The sequence below is a fragment of the Acinonyx jubatus genome, chromosome A3 (assembly GCF_027475565.1).
Source record: "Acinonyx jubatus isolate Ajub_Pintada_27869175 chromosome A3, VMU_Ajub_asm_v1.0, whole genome shotgun sequence".
Classification (NCBI taxonomy): domain Eukaryota; kingdom Metazoa; phylum Chordata; class Mammalia; order Carnivora; family Felidae; genus Acinonyx; species Acinonyx jubatus.
The window spans coordinates 31,217,807-31,230,786 of NC_069388.1; the positions used below are offsets into that span (position 1 = coordinate 31,217,807).

The window sequence follows — 12,980 nt, forward strand, 5'->3', positions numbered from 1 at the left end:
CCCGTACCGAGCGCCGGGCCAGGCCTCTGGCGGCCCGCCTCACCTGCCAGGTCCGCGGGTCCGCGCCGTCGCCGTCGCCGCCGCTACCGCTGCGCCCGAGAGCGAGGGCCGCGGGCCGAGATGCCCGGCGCCCGCCGTCAGCGCCTCGCCAGCGCTCCCCCAGGCAGCCCGCGGCGGCGCCGAGCGGCAGGAAGCGGATCCGCTCAAACCGGTTTCAGCTGCTCCAGACCAAACCGCCGGGCCACCCCGCGGGGCGGGGCCGGAGGGGCGGCGGGGCGGGGCGTGACGTCACGCCGGCGCCGTCCTGGCCAATCGGCGGCCGCGCGCGGGGGGCGGTCTCGCGCGTTCCTGGAAAGGGAATCGGCGGCCGGGGGCGGCCGGGCATCCCCGGAGTTCCCGCCGTGAGCGTTTTCCGCAGACCTCGAGCCGAGGCGGGATGCCGCGCAGACACCCGGGCTCGGGACTTAGACGCGTTCCTTAGTCGGTTCCCGAAGCCGCCTTAGGACGACCGAATGTGGAGGCCGGAACCGCAGTTCTGAGTTGCATTTTTTGCCATTCAAAAGTGATGGAAATTAGCAGGCCTAAGGTTTTCTGGAAACTTTCTTTCGTTACAAAACAGCAAGCACATTTGGACCAAATCTTTGAAGTTGAAAACGAGAATTAGGTGACCTAAGATGTTTGAGCGTTTATATCACAGAGCCAGCGGCGTCACCTGGGAGCTGTCAAATTCGCATTCTCAGGACCTTTTCAGCCCTCATCCAATTTGCGTTTGAGATCCCCAGGTTATTTGTAGGCAAATTAAAGTTTAAAGGAACTTTTCCTAAAGCAAGAAAGACCCTCTCAACGAACGTAGTACTTTTTTGTTTTCTGAAAAATCGACCCTACAAGAAAAAAAAAAAAAGTGAAGTTTTTTTCTCTCCTTTGATGGTCCCAGAAATATTAATCAGCATTTGCCACTTACCTAACTTAAACTGTTACCTGTCCGGCATCAAAGTTAACCTCTGGTTAACCTCTAATACAAAATTACGTTAGCAGATTTCATTTAAATCAAGTGAGGTGCTGACAATTAAAGAACTACCTTTTTAGTGAATGTTGAAGGACTCTTGCAGTTAAAGACATAGCTCCGAGTTGCAAGTTGGTTGAAAAAAAGCGTTTGTACTGGACAAACGCTAGCTTTAGAAAGTTTCTAGTTTTATAAATCAAATTGCTCACGACCACATTTGATGTTTGAGCTTGGATGAGATCCCAGGGCTCTAATGACAATGTCACCCATTCAGTTAATAAATAATTATCAAGTGCCTGCTTTGTGTTAGGCACAGGATGCAGTGGTTTTTTGATAGTGCTCATTTTAATCCCAAATTTCTTAAAGATTTAAAATTTCCTCCCAATTATGTACCATTATCTGCTGAAGTCTGCTATTGTACATTTCTTAATAGGAGTCTATATCATTTCTTTCTGTTGTTAGTCATACTTGAGCGATGGATTTCTTCACCCCAAGTTTGCTTCCTTTAAATGTGTGTAATAGATCTTTGTTTTCCTGTAATCACCACTTAATCAAGTTATTATTGGCCGATGTTCATGGTTCAAGTTGATGGACCCAGTCTGTGTTCCTTCCCTAAATCCTGTTGAAATTATAGAAGCATTACATAGATTCGAAAGATGCCATCAGTGGGCTGGAAGTTGAGGAATTTCTACAAGATCTAAAACAAGCCAATAGCATCAGATGATTGGAAGAAGAATAAGGACAGAAAAACCTGGACCCACACAGGGGAAGAAGGTACTCCTGGAGATGCCATATTACAAAACCTTGCTTAAAAACTCTTTAATAGTGCAAGATATTTTAGATTACATCATATATGCCCCATTCTGATTGAGATATTCAGGTAGAATATAAAACATTCTTTCCTCCTGCCACTTCTGTGGAATGTTATTATTTTTTAAAAACATCATTGATGAGATTGACTTACTCATTATTTCCAGAAGAGCTCCATATATATTGAATATTACAAAATATTAACATCTTATTTGATTACATAATGAAATATGGTACCTCATTCATCTAAAATCAACACTGCATGATCTCACTTTATACTGTAATTTTTTTAAAGGTGGTGATGTCATCAGCTAGATCCCAACACCTGACCTTCACTGCCCACTTGCTTGTACTCACAAGCCATAGTCTTGCATTTTTCCTTAAGCTCTTCTTTCAACTTACCTCTTACCTCAGGCCAGTGAAACTCAAAACCCCCCCTCAGGTGATAGCAACTGCCTTGACAAGACCTCCCACTGGCCCAGACCACCTGCACCCTTTGAGCTAAACCCCAGCTCCAGCCTGCACAGATGGGCCATGGAGTGACCTCTGGAACATCTACCATGACCTTTAACTCATTAAAGGTAAATCTCCTCCCAAGGAATGAGCCCCAGCCTCATTTACGTAACATACAATGTATGTATATGATGTTTCCTTAAGGCGCATGCTTGACCTTATGTCCGCCTCTACATTTGATGACAAGGCTTCCCTATGGAAATATTCATCATAATCCTACACAGAGGGTACCCATTCACCCTCTCTCGGGGAGTCATGGCTTTGCAAGCTATTCCAAGTGATCTCCTTATTTGCTGCAAATAAAGGGTTTTTTTCTTTGTGTATCAACTTAACCGGTGTAGTTTCTGTGACTCACCAAGGAGCCAACTCACGTTTGCTGGGTTAAGGTAATGCTATTGATGGAAAAGCTCTAGATTTAGGGGCCAGACTTCAACTTGAAACCTACCCCTCACCATCTGACATTTTGAGTATATATCATTGATTATAAATAACCATTTTTCATAAGTAATTGAGGACATCTTCAATTCAATTTTGACTAAAGTAGCTTTTCATCTATAAATAAGTCATGTGTGGGCCCCATTTGGGGTCATTTACCAACCCCATATAAAGTTAGCTCTAATTTTCATATTTAGGAGAGTAGAATATCGTTTGTAAATGTACATTGGTAAAACTGGATATCATCAAACAGTGTCTAAAGAAAAATTACTACATGTAACGTAATTTAACATGATTACAACTCTAGAAGGCATCTATCTTATGGACTCTAGGAGACAAGACCTCGTAAAACTAAAAAGCACAAGTTATTTCAGAAAACGCTGAACTGAGCCATTTTGTTTTTAGCCTCTTCTCATTATTTTTTGTCTTTCTAAATGCCTCTCGGTCTTGTGCATTCTGCATCAGAATGGATTCCCCAAGGGAATTCCCTTTACTGCTCAAATTGTTCAACAGTCGACTGGCTATCATTTTATCATTTTAGTGAAAATACTGATGACTGTCCACAGAATGAGCTGTTGTTTTCAGGGCATATCCTTACTTTGAACAAAAGGACTCTAACAGCACTGCTACCACACAGCAGCCTCAAAATCCCAGCTGCTCACTCGAGGCTGGCAACACGCCAGAGAGCCGGGATTGAAGTCAGGAAGGCAGAGGTTCTTGGCAATAGTGGTGCATCTATTATGTGAATGATTTAGATGGGGGAGATTAGAGGCAATGGTTCTGCCCTTTGCCTTACTCTTGACTTGTTGGCTTACACCATACCATTGTTATTTTTCCTACAAAACGAAAATGAGAGTGAGAACTTCCACTTGATTGCTTTTATCTGTGACAGTGCTATTCTGCTCTCCTGTAATCAGGCTCTCGAGGGCCAGGATTACGTATTATTGAACTTCATATCCCAGCACAGTGCTTGGCACATAGCAGGTATAAACACGCTTATAGAAATCACTGAAAATTTTAGGAAAAAGTATTAAGTAAGTTTATCAGTTCTAGAAGTCAGTATTTAATGATGAGCAATGTTGTGTATACCCACCGGAGAAGCAGGGATTCAGTTGCTATGGGTTCCATTGTATGGCCTCTCCTTGCACTCACATCACTCACTCACTTGTCTTACAGGATTCCTGCTCTGATTATCAACACTGACATTTAGTCAGATGACATTCTGACCTACAGCCATGGATATATGGCTCACACAGTGTTGGTTTTTTGGTTTTTTGGGTTTTTTAATTTTGAATGCACACCCCAGCCCGACACAGGCCCCACCATTCCCTACTACTTATCCATTGTCCTCATCCTACAACTTCTGTCTTTCCTGGCCCAGATAGCCCTCTGAGTTTGGATTCCAAGGCAACCCAGCTGGATTATCCTAGTCCAGTGGGGCTCAAGAGAACCTTGTCTTCCTTTCATGGAAATAAGTGCATGCTATGGCTGTGTTCCTTATTGCATTTTCCTTTAAAAAAAAAAAAAAAAAAAGCAATTATAAGTCCCAACCCAAGGAGTATAGAGGGTAAGAATCATTCAAACCACTTGGGATTCATTAGTTTCACCATGCAACCAATTAATGTGACTGTACATAAAAATGCTAAGCCATCAAAGATTAAAGTAATCAAAATCGTTTCCTAAAGGAAAGAAAGAAAACTCTAAAGACCTATGAAAGGGATGGAAGCTAGAATTTTGAGGCCATCTTTTTCCTCCAGATTTAACAAACTACTAGGCATTTTTTGTTGTTTAATCTGAATAAGTGGCCTTCCTTTATTTAATACAAACATCATATCTATGATTCATGGTTAGAGGACTAATTTATAGTGTGTCAACCAAAGACCATCAGAAATGGAAATTGTCTCCCGAATTATTGTGTTGCCCAGCCAACTACAGAAATTGAGCATTGATAAATTCAACTATTTGGTTGTACAGATGTTGATTTTACTGAGTTTGGGGAGAGAAGTTCCAGGTAGAGAGTTTACTACAGAAAAGTTCTATAGGAAAATGGACTCAGAGTCTGAGAAAACTTGTCAGTAAAATCAGTGATTATTTCAGGTATCAGATCACAGTCCAGAGAAGCCACTGTCGACTCACTAATTCACTATTCAAATCGTAGAATTACAGTCAAAGCAGACACCCAGTGTGTAAGGCAAATAGCCCAAAATTGTTTTATAGGTAAAAACTCACCTTGGAAATTTTAAGGAATTCAGAGACCTAAGAATCCTGTAATAGCCAAAGATCTCTTTTTTGTCTTCACAATAGTGCTGATTTCACTGTGTGCCAAACTCAACCAAACCAAGATTCCCTCCAGGGTATCTATTCACCTTTTTGTAAATACTGCTGGCATAGGTTGTCTGTGTTCTATCGGCCAAGTTGAATCTATAGTTTTAGAAATCTCCTTTGCCTGCTTCAAGTTATTCTCCACTTTTATGGCCTCAGTGCAAGATGATGATGATGATGATAATGAGAAGGGAGGAAGATAAGGAGGAGGAGAGGAAGAACAATTCTTAGACGGAGAAGGAGAAAGGGAGGAAGCAGGAGATTTATTCTCCATAGTCTGCTTCTCTGAATTAGATTCCACGAACTTCCCCAACTCATCACTCCTCTTTTTAGTGTCCCAATGGCTCCCCACAATTAGATAGCTATTCTTCAGCTATCTCCCACCTACCTCTCAAGCTTTATTTCTGACCCAAGCCACTTCTTTCCTTCCCAGTCATACTAAAGGATTCAGGGCCTCCTCAGTCTAGAACTTTGCCATTCAAAGTGTGATTCTTGAGCCAGGAGCATTGACATTCACTGGGAGCTTGTTAGAAATGTTCTCGGGCCTCACCCCAGACCTGCTGATTCAGAACCTACATTTTAACAAGAACTCCAGGGATTCACGTGTACAAAGTTTGAGAAAATCTCTTACAAGACCCTTCTTCACTGGCCACCCACCCACCTACTTGAACCAATGTAAAATTAGCTCCAAGAAGCAATCGAGTGATCTGCTACTCATCTTGGAAGCATTATCCTTCCAAACATCCTCCTCCCTCCTTAGTTCTTCCTCTGTGGGTGTGACAAAAATTTATATGGGAGAAGTTTACATAAGCAAATGTTCCTCACGCCTGGATTGAACTCCAGGGAAGGTACTGGTTTCTGGTTTTCAATCTCCTCTGCACTCCCCAGCTAGAGTAGAAACTCCTTGGAGTCAGGAACCTTATCTTATTTCTATTTTGAAGTCCCAGTACCTAGAACAATGCCTATAAGATAGCGTTGATGAATTATGTTGCCTGAGGAAATAAAAGATTGCCTTCTAAAGCCCAGCCCACCCTGTCTTGTACTTAGACTCAGTCACCTAAAGGATCATCTAATCTTTAATAGAGTTTAAAGGGATTTCAGAATCACAGATCTTTAATCTCACAGGACTACTTAAATTTGGCACGGGACTGAGCACTAAACTCCTCCTATCCTGTTTCCAGTACACATTAGCTCCCCATCCTGTTTCTCGTACAAGAGATGCTGCCCTGAGCCAAATGCTGGCACCTACCATCTTACCATGCCACCCTACTGCCACCACAGGCCTACACTGTGTGTAGTGCTTTAGTCCTTGAGGTTTGAGGGCAAGTGTGAGTCCCAGATCCCAGGATGGCCCCCTTGACTCTAGGTCCAAAGACCTCTCCTAGCAGCCCATGGAGCAATCTGTTCCATCCCATCTGTAGTTCTGTGGCCTTCAACCTCCTCAGTTTCCAAGAATCCTTAATAAGGAGGAAATCATGGAAACTTACCTGTTTCTGTGATAAGGGTTTGTAATACCCATTGTTGGAAGGATGTGAGGAAATGAGTGTTCTGGCACATTAATCCTTATCAGATTCATTGATAACCCTTTTTTGGAGAATATTTGGATCATAGCTATGAATAATTTAAGTGTGCATAGCTTTCAACCCACAAATTGTACTTCTAGAAATATATATTTACAAAAATACTAATACAGGCACATAAAGATATACCAAGAATATTCATGTAGCATAGCTTGAAATTGCCAAAAAGAAAAAACTCCACACACACACACACACACACACACACACACACACAGAGAAACGAAAAACAAAAGTAAAAAGTAAAACAATGTAGGGGCACTTGAGTAACTCAGTTGGTTAAGCATCTGGCTCTTTATTTCATCTCAGGTCATGATCTCATGGTTTGTGGGATTGAACCCCATGTGGGCTCTGTGCTGACAGCATGGAGCCTGCTTAGGATTCTCTTTCTCTCTCTCTCTCTCTCTCTCTTTCTCTCTCTCTCTCCACCCCTCCCCCGCTCATGCTCTTTCTTTCTCTCTTTCTCTCTCTCAAAATAAATAAACATTAAAAAAAAAAAAAGTAAATCGGGGCACCTAGGTGGCTCAGTCTGTTAAGCATCTGACTTTGGCTCAGGTCATGATCTCTTGGTTCATGGGTTTGAGCCCCATATTGGGGTCTGGGCTGACAGCTGAGAGCCTGGAGCCTGCCTCGGATTCTGTGCCCCCCCCCCCATCTCTGACTCTCCCCCACTCGCTCTCTGTATCTCTCTCTCTCAAAAATAAATAAATATTTAAAAATTTTCAAAAAAAAAGTAAATCAATGTAAACACCCTTCAGTTGGAAGTATGGTAATGGATATATAAGTGATACATAAGTGAAAGAATGTGATTACTCCTTACCAACTGACTTGGAAAGATGTTCAGTCTATTTTTAAGTAAAAGAAAGCAAATGGTAGGTGCATAGTATGATCCTGCTTTTTGAGAAGTATATGTTGATATATGTATATCTACGGAGATAGATGTTGCTATAGCACTTTTTCAAAAAATATAATTTATTGTCAAGTTAGCTAACATACAGTGTATACAGTGTGCTCTTGGCTTCGGGGGTAGATTCCTGTGATTCATCGCTTACATACAACACCCAGTGCTCATCCCAACAAGTGCCCTCCTCATTGTCCATCACCCATTTTCCCCTCTCCTCCACCCCCCATCAACCCTCAGTTTGTTCTCTGTATTTAAGAGTCTCTTATGGTTTGCCTCCCTCCCTCTCTGTTTGTAACTATTTTTTCCCCTCCCTTCCCCTATGGTCTTCTGTTAAGGTTCTCAAATTCCACATATGAGTGAAAACATATGATATCTGTCTTTCTCTGACTGACTTATTTCACTTAGCATAATACCCTCCAGTTCTTTCTACATCGTTGTAAATGACAGAATTTCATTCTTTCTCACTGCCAAGTAGTATTCCATTGTATATATAAACCACATCTTCTTTATCCATTCATCAGTTGATGGACATTTGGGCTCTTTCCATAATTTGGCTATTGTTGATAGCACTGCTATAAACATTGGGATGCATGTGCCCCTATGAATCAGCACTCCTGTATCCCTTAGATAAATTCCTCCTAGTGGCTATAACACTTTTTAAAAGGCTGAAGAAATGCACAAAAAGGCAGTGAGGCTATGTGACATTGTTGCTTTTTTTTTTCATTTTTTTCAGTTTTTCAAATATTAGATGTGAATATGTGTTAATTTTTTTATCATGCCTGAGAACAACAGGAAAGATGCTTTCATACACAAGCACACTAAACTACCAGCCCATCTTCTAAATACTGAGTTACCGTAACAAAGGAAACAAAAGCGAGACAAGAGAATGTAAAATTTGGGGAACAAAAGAAAAGTATCACTTCATGTTTCCACTGAAAATCCTCAGTCAACTCAGAGAGAGAACTGGCACCTACCAAAAATAGCATGTCCTTGGCATGCAAACCACCGCTCCCCCTCCTCTCCATGGTAAGCTTGACGTGCACACAGCCTGCTGCCCCCCTCAGAGGACAGGCCTTGCTGTCCTTTGCAACGTAGTACACAGCATACAGAGCATTTACCAATGAGCAGGCTTGGAAGAAACACATTAGCTCCCCCTAACTATGAATTTAGCTGACTCTGTTCTCTCCCCATCTCTCTTGCAACATTCGTGGGGGGTATAGTTTACAACCACCATGTGTCCCCATGTCCCAGCCCGTGGCCCCAGCTACATCTCCTTCCTTAGGATTCCCACTCCAGAGAGGACATCATAGCACACTCCAGTGACAACGACATTATTATTCTGGCTCTAATGTATTTTAAAAAGTAATTTGCATACATCGGTACGTGACCTAAGCTCCCATGATGAACCAAACAGAATTGCACTCAACGATTGTTCAGATACGTCATCACTGAAAAAATATTTCATATGCTCAGCCTGCCCTTCCTAAGTCGTATGAAGCCAGAACCAGAATTCTGCACCAACGTTGTTGTAATATTTTAAATGGGAATTTTTATATTTTAAGTTTTCTCCTTTTTTTGCCTATTGGTACTTTCTAATGTTCTACAATGAATATCGCATTTGAAATAGAGAAGAACTGCATACCAGGCAATGTGCTAAGAATTTTACACGCGTTATTTTATTAAACTCTCCCCACCATCTTTGAGATGCTCTTATTAAACCACTTTGCAGCAAAGGAAACAAAGGGCATTGAGATTAAATAACTTGCTTGGTTCAGCTCTGCTAACTGGCTTCATCTAAACCCCTCATTCTCTGAGGCTTTCCATTCTACGGCCTATAAACCTAAGATAGCATCGACCTCATCAAGTATAAGGATTAAAAAAGGACGTCAACTGTGAAGGAGTTCTTCTGTGAAACACCCCATATAAAGAAAACATCTTTTTTTAGGTTCTCTACAGATGTCAAGTACAACTATTAAAATAAACTCCTAAGCAATAGCGTGCAGGAGCTAGCTCACAAATCAGTTGTAGACACCTCTTCCCAACTTCAAGTTCACTGTCTTTAGGGTGGTGACTGGAAATGAAGTCATGGTGGGAGTAAGAAACCAGCAAGGGCTGCAAACCAGAGCCTTTCCCTCTGGAGACTTGGTTGTTGGATATTTACCAACACACCACAGCTCCTAGATTGAAAGATAATGGATTTACTGGTTTGGCTCAAATTCAGGTTTTATTTATTTATTTATGGCAAATGATTCATCACTTGGCTCTGCATGTCATGAGGTCTGTTTTCCCAGTGCAATGTGGAGGAATTTCAAGAATGGCAAAAAAGCCCCAGAAAAAGATTTTTCCCAATTCAGCTGCTTCAATCTGATTAGAGAAACAATACACCACATACAGTATCTTTGGGTGTTGACGTGAGCTTTTTTTCTTCTTTTTCTTTGGACTCTCTACCCTGCTTATTGGTGCCAGAAAGGGCCCAGATTAATAATTTTATGAATAGTCCATTTTGTTTGGCATATTTGTGCCTTGGAACAGCTAGTTCATTAATCAGGCTGTGTTTCTTCTCCTGTGGAACCATATCTTGCAAGAATGCTTGGCATGGAGAAATTAAGGTATTTTATCAAAATAAGGCAGTATTGGTCAGCATTATTTTAGCGCTTGGTATTCAACCCTGGAAAGCTTCCCTTTCTCCCATGATAAAATATTGAGAGTTTCTCATTATGGCTGAAGAAATGAGAGACTTTGGGGTTCATTGTCCCCTTCTAAAAGCCAAGTTGCAAGTCAATGAAGATTGAGGGTAAGAGTCCTGCTTCCCCGTATGTCTTCAAGCCACTGGCCACACTCACTGGTCTTTCTCCAGTGGGTCCTAGACTGCCAGCCTTCCTATATTAGACACGTAGGTCAAACTGCCCCACTCAGAGTTACTCAGGCTGGGAAGCAAAGCTGGCCTCTGAGTGGACCAGAGTTAGACACCCGAGAGGCATCTCTCAGCAACTTCGGCTAGGAGACTGTAATGGTTTCCTAGGACTCCTGTAACAAAGTACCGCACTCTTAGTGACTTAAAACGAGAGAAATTTATTCTGTCACAGTTCCGAAAGCCAGAAGAGCCAGCAGAAGAACCATGCTGTCTCTGAAGGCACTAGGAGAATCTGTTCCGTGTTTTTCTCTTAGCTTCTGGTGTTGCCAGCAATCCTCGACATTGCGGACTTGTAGGTGGTTCATTCTCGTCTCTGCCTCTGTCCTCACACAGCATGCTCCCCTGTGTGTCTGTCTGTGTTTCTTCTCCTCTTTTTCTAAGGACACGGGTTATATTGGATTCATACCAACCTTAACGACCTCATCCTAACTCGATTTTATCTGCAAAGACCCCATTTCCAAAGAAGGTCACATTCACAGATGTGGGGGTTGTACTTGAACTCATCTTTTTGTGGGACACAGTTCATCCCATAACAGACACTGAGGAGGAAGTCCTCAGCAAGTGCTGTACATTTAGGCCAGGAGGTTGTAAATACTCAGGCCGAGTCCAAGATGAGTCAACAGGGGAAGGCAGTAGAAAGAACAGACAGGCAGGATAGATGTACAGAAGGAAGCAGAGGGAACAATGTCTGAAATATGGACCATGTGATCTCCACTGCATCCTTGCCATTAAACCATTCATTTCCTTCTTTATGTTTGTTCACTTCAGAGACTGTCTCTTTGTATATTGTAAAACCATTGGAACTCTGATCAGAAGAATGATTTCCCCAAGCAATGATTCCTTGGAGGCACGTTCACTAGTCAGAAGAGAAATGAGAAATCCAAAGGAAGTGTCATTAATTCTCCATGAAGCCGAATTTATCCCACAAAAAGATATTCTGTAATAAATACTATTTATTCTACTTTTTAAAGGTTAAAATAGCATTAAAATTGAAATGACAGTAGTTTGTTTTGTTTTATATATTTTTTTTTCTTTTACCAATGGTAGATTGTTACTACCATATAATACTGTGGAAATTGAGGCATAAGGAGGTTGAGGTCACATGGCTAGTAAAAGGCAGATGTTTCATAATGCTCTATTTGGCAATATTAAAAGCTGGCAATCCTATGTCTAGATCCAGAATTTTATTTTAAATTGACCTTGTTGGATTAAAATTTCTAAAATCTGATAGCCGCTGACCTGCGCTAAAACCCATGAATTCCATACACATAACACCCACAAGCTTTGCCGAGTAGGGAATTCAGTTCCTTTCTCTAATGAAGCCCACATCAGCTCCTTTTCCCCTTAATGCCCCATTTGAAATACATTTTCACCAGGCTGAGAGTTCCGTCAGGACTCCTTTGCAGTGACTACAGGGCTCACAAGGATTCTTCATTGCTTGGAAACTGTAAGGGTGGATACATGGCCGCAGCTTTGTGTTAAGAGACCCAGCCTCCCTGGCTATAGCTAATTGATCCAGACATGAGCAGCGGTGTCAGCTTGGAAAAATTTTTTCTCTCCTGTTGCTTAAAATTATTTTTAATGTTTATTTTTATTTTTGAGAGAGAGAAAAAGACAGAGTGGGAGTGGGAGAGGGGCAGAGAGAGAGGGAGACACAGAATCCGAAGCAGGCTCCAGGCTCTGAGCTGTCAGCACAGAGCTGGATGTGGGTCTTGAGCTCACGAACCTAAGCTTGAGATCATGACCTAAGCTGAAGTTGGACGCTTAACTGACTGAGCCACCCAGGCGCCCCTCTCTCCTGTTGTTTGAGTTTGCATTTCTCCAAAAGCAAACTCTGGGACCAAGATTTGTATGCAAGTAGTTTGTTTGCATAGTGATCTCAGAAAGTATTAAGAGGGAGTGAGGAAAGGGACAAGGAATGGAGAAGAGCCAGTAAAGAATGTGTAAGTTCATGGTATTGACCCCCCAGAAGGAAAAAAAAATCTAATTTACAGCTTCTGCCAATTTCCATAGTATCAATACCCCCACCATGGCCATTTTCGCCTACCAACTTAACATCACTGAATGTTGAGCTGGGATGAAATGCACAATTGCATGCCCTTATACAGCATTTCCGTCATACAAATATAATAGGTGTAAATAACCTCAAAAGCAATTAGGAAGTGAGTTTGAGTATGTATTACCTTTGTTTTTAATATAATTTATTTTAATCATGGTTCTAAGCTTGCCAAATTTCTGAAAATTTAACAATTCACTCTCAAGGGCCAGTAGAACATGTCTCCAGCCCATTACACGAGAGGGAGTGACCGCTGTGGGCAACCAGGGCTCAATCCTCCTGGGGTGTACAGAGGCTGTGTAGAAGACCACCCTGTCCTGCTGAGGGGTGAGGAGGCTGAGGCTTTTATCCCCAGCCTCATGACTCTCATTTATCCCATCTCTCATTCTGAGGGCTGCTTCTGGGAGCATGAGCTTTGCATACCTGCTGCTGGCTTGCCGCACTTG

General features: G+C 42.1%; 1 protein-coding gene across 2 annotated transcripts in view; it reads right to left on the reverse strand.

Annotated features, from left to right (window-relative positions):
* Positions 1–238, reverse strand: part of GPCPD1 (glycerophosphocholine phosphodiesterase 1) — a 56,153-nt gene extending 55,915 nt beyond the window's left edge. The window contains exon 1 of one of the 2 annotated variants that reach the window (XM_027069608.2): positions 44–236. The gene's annotated coding sequence lies outside the window, so the exon portion shown is untranslated. Of the gene's footprint in view, positions 1–43 lie in introns of both variants that reach the window. The other variant, XM_053200220.1, reaches the window with a different exon arrangement.
* Positions 239–12,980: the final 12,742 nt, after the last annotated feature.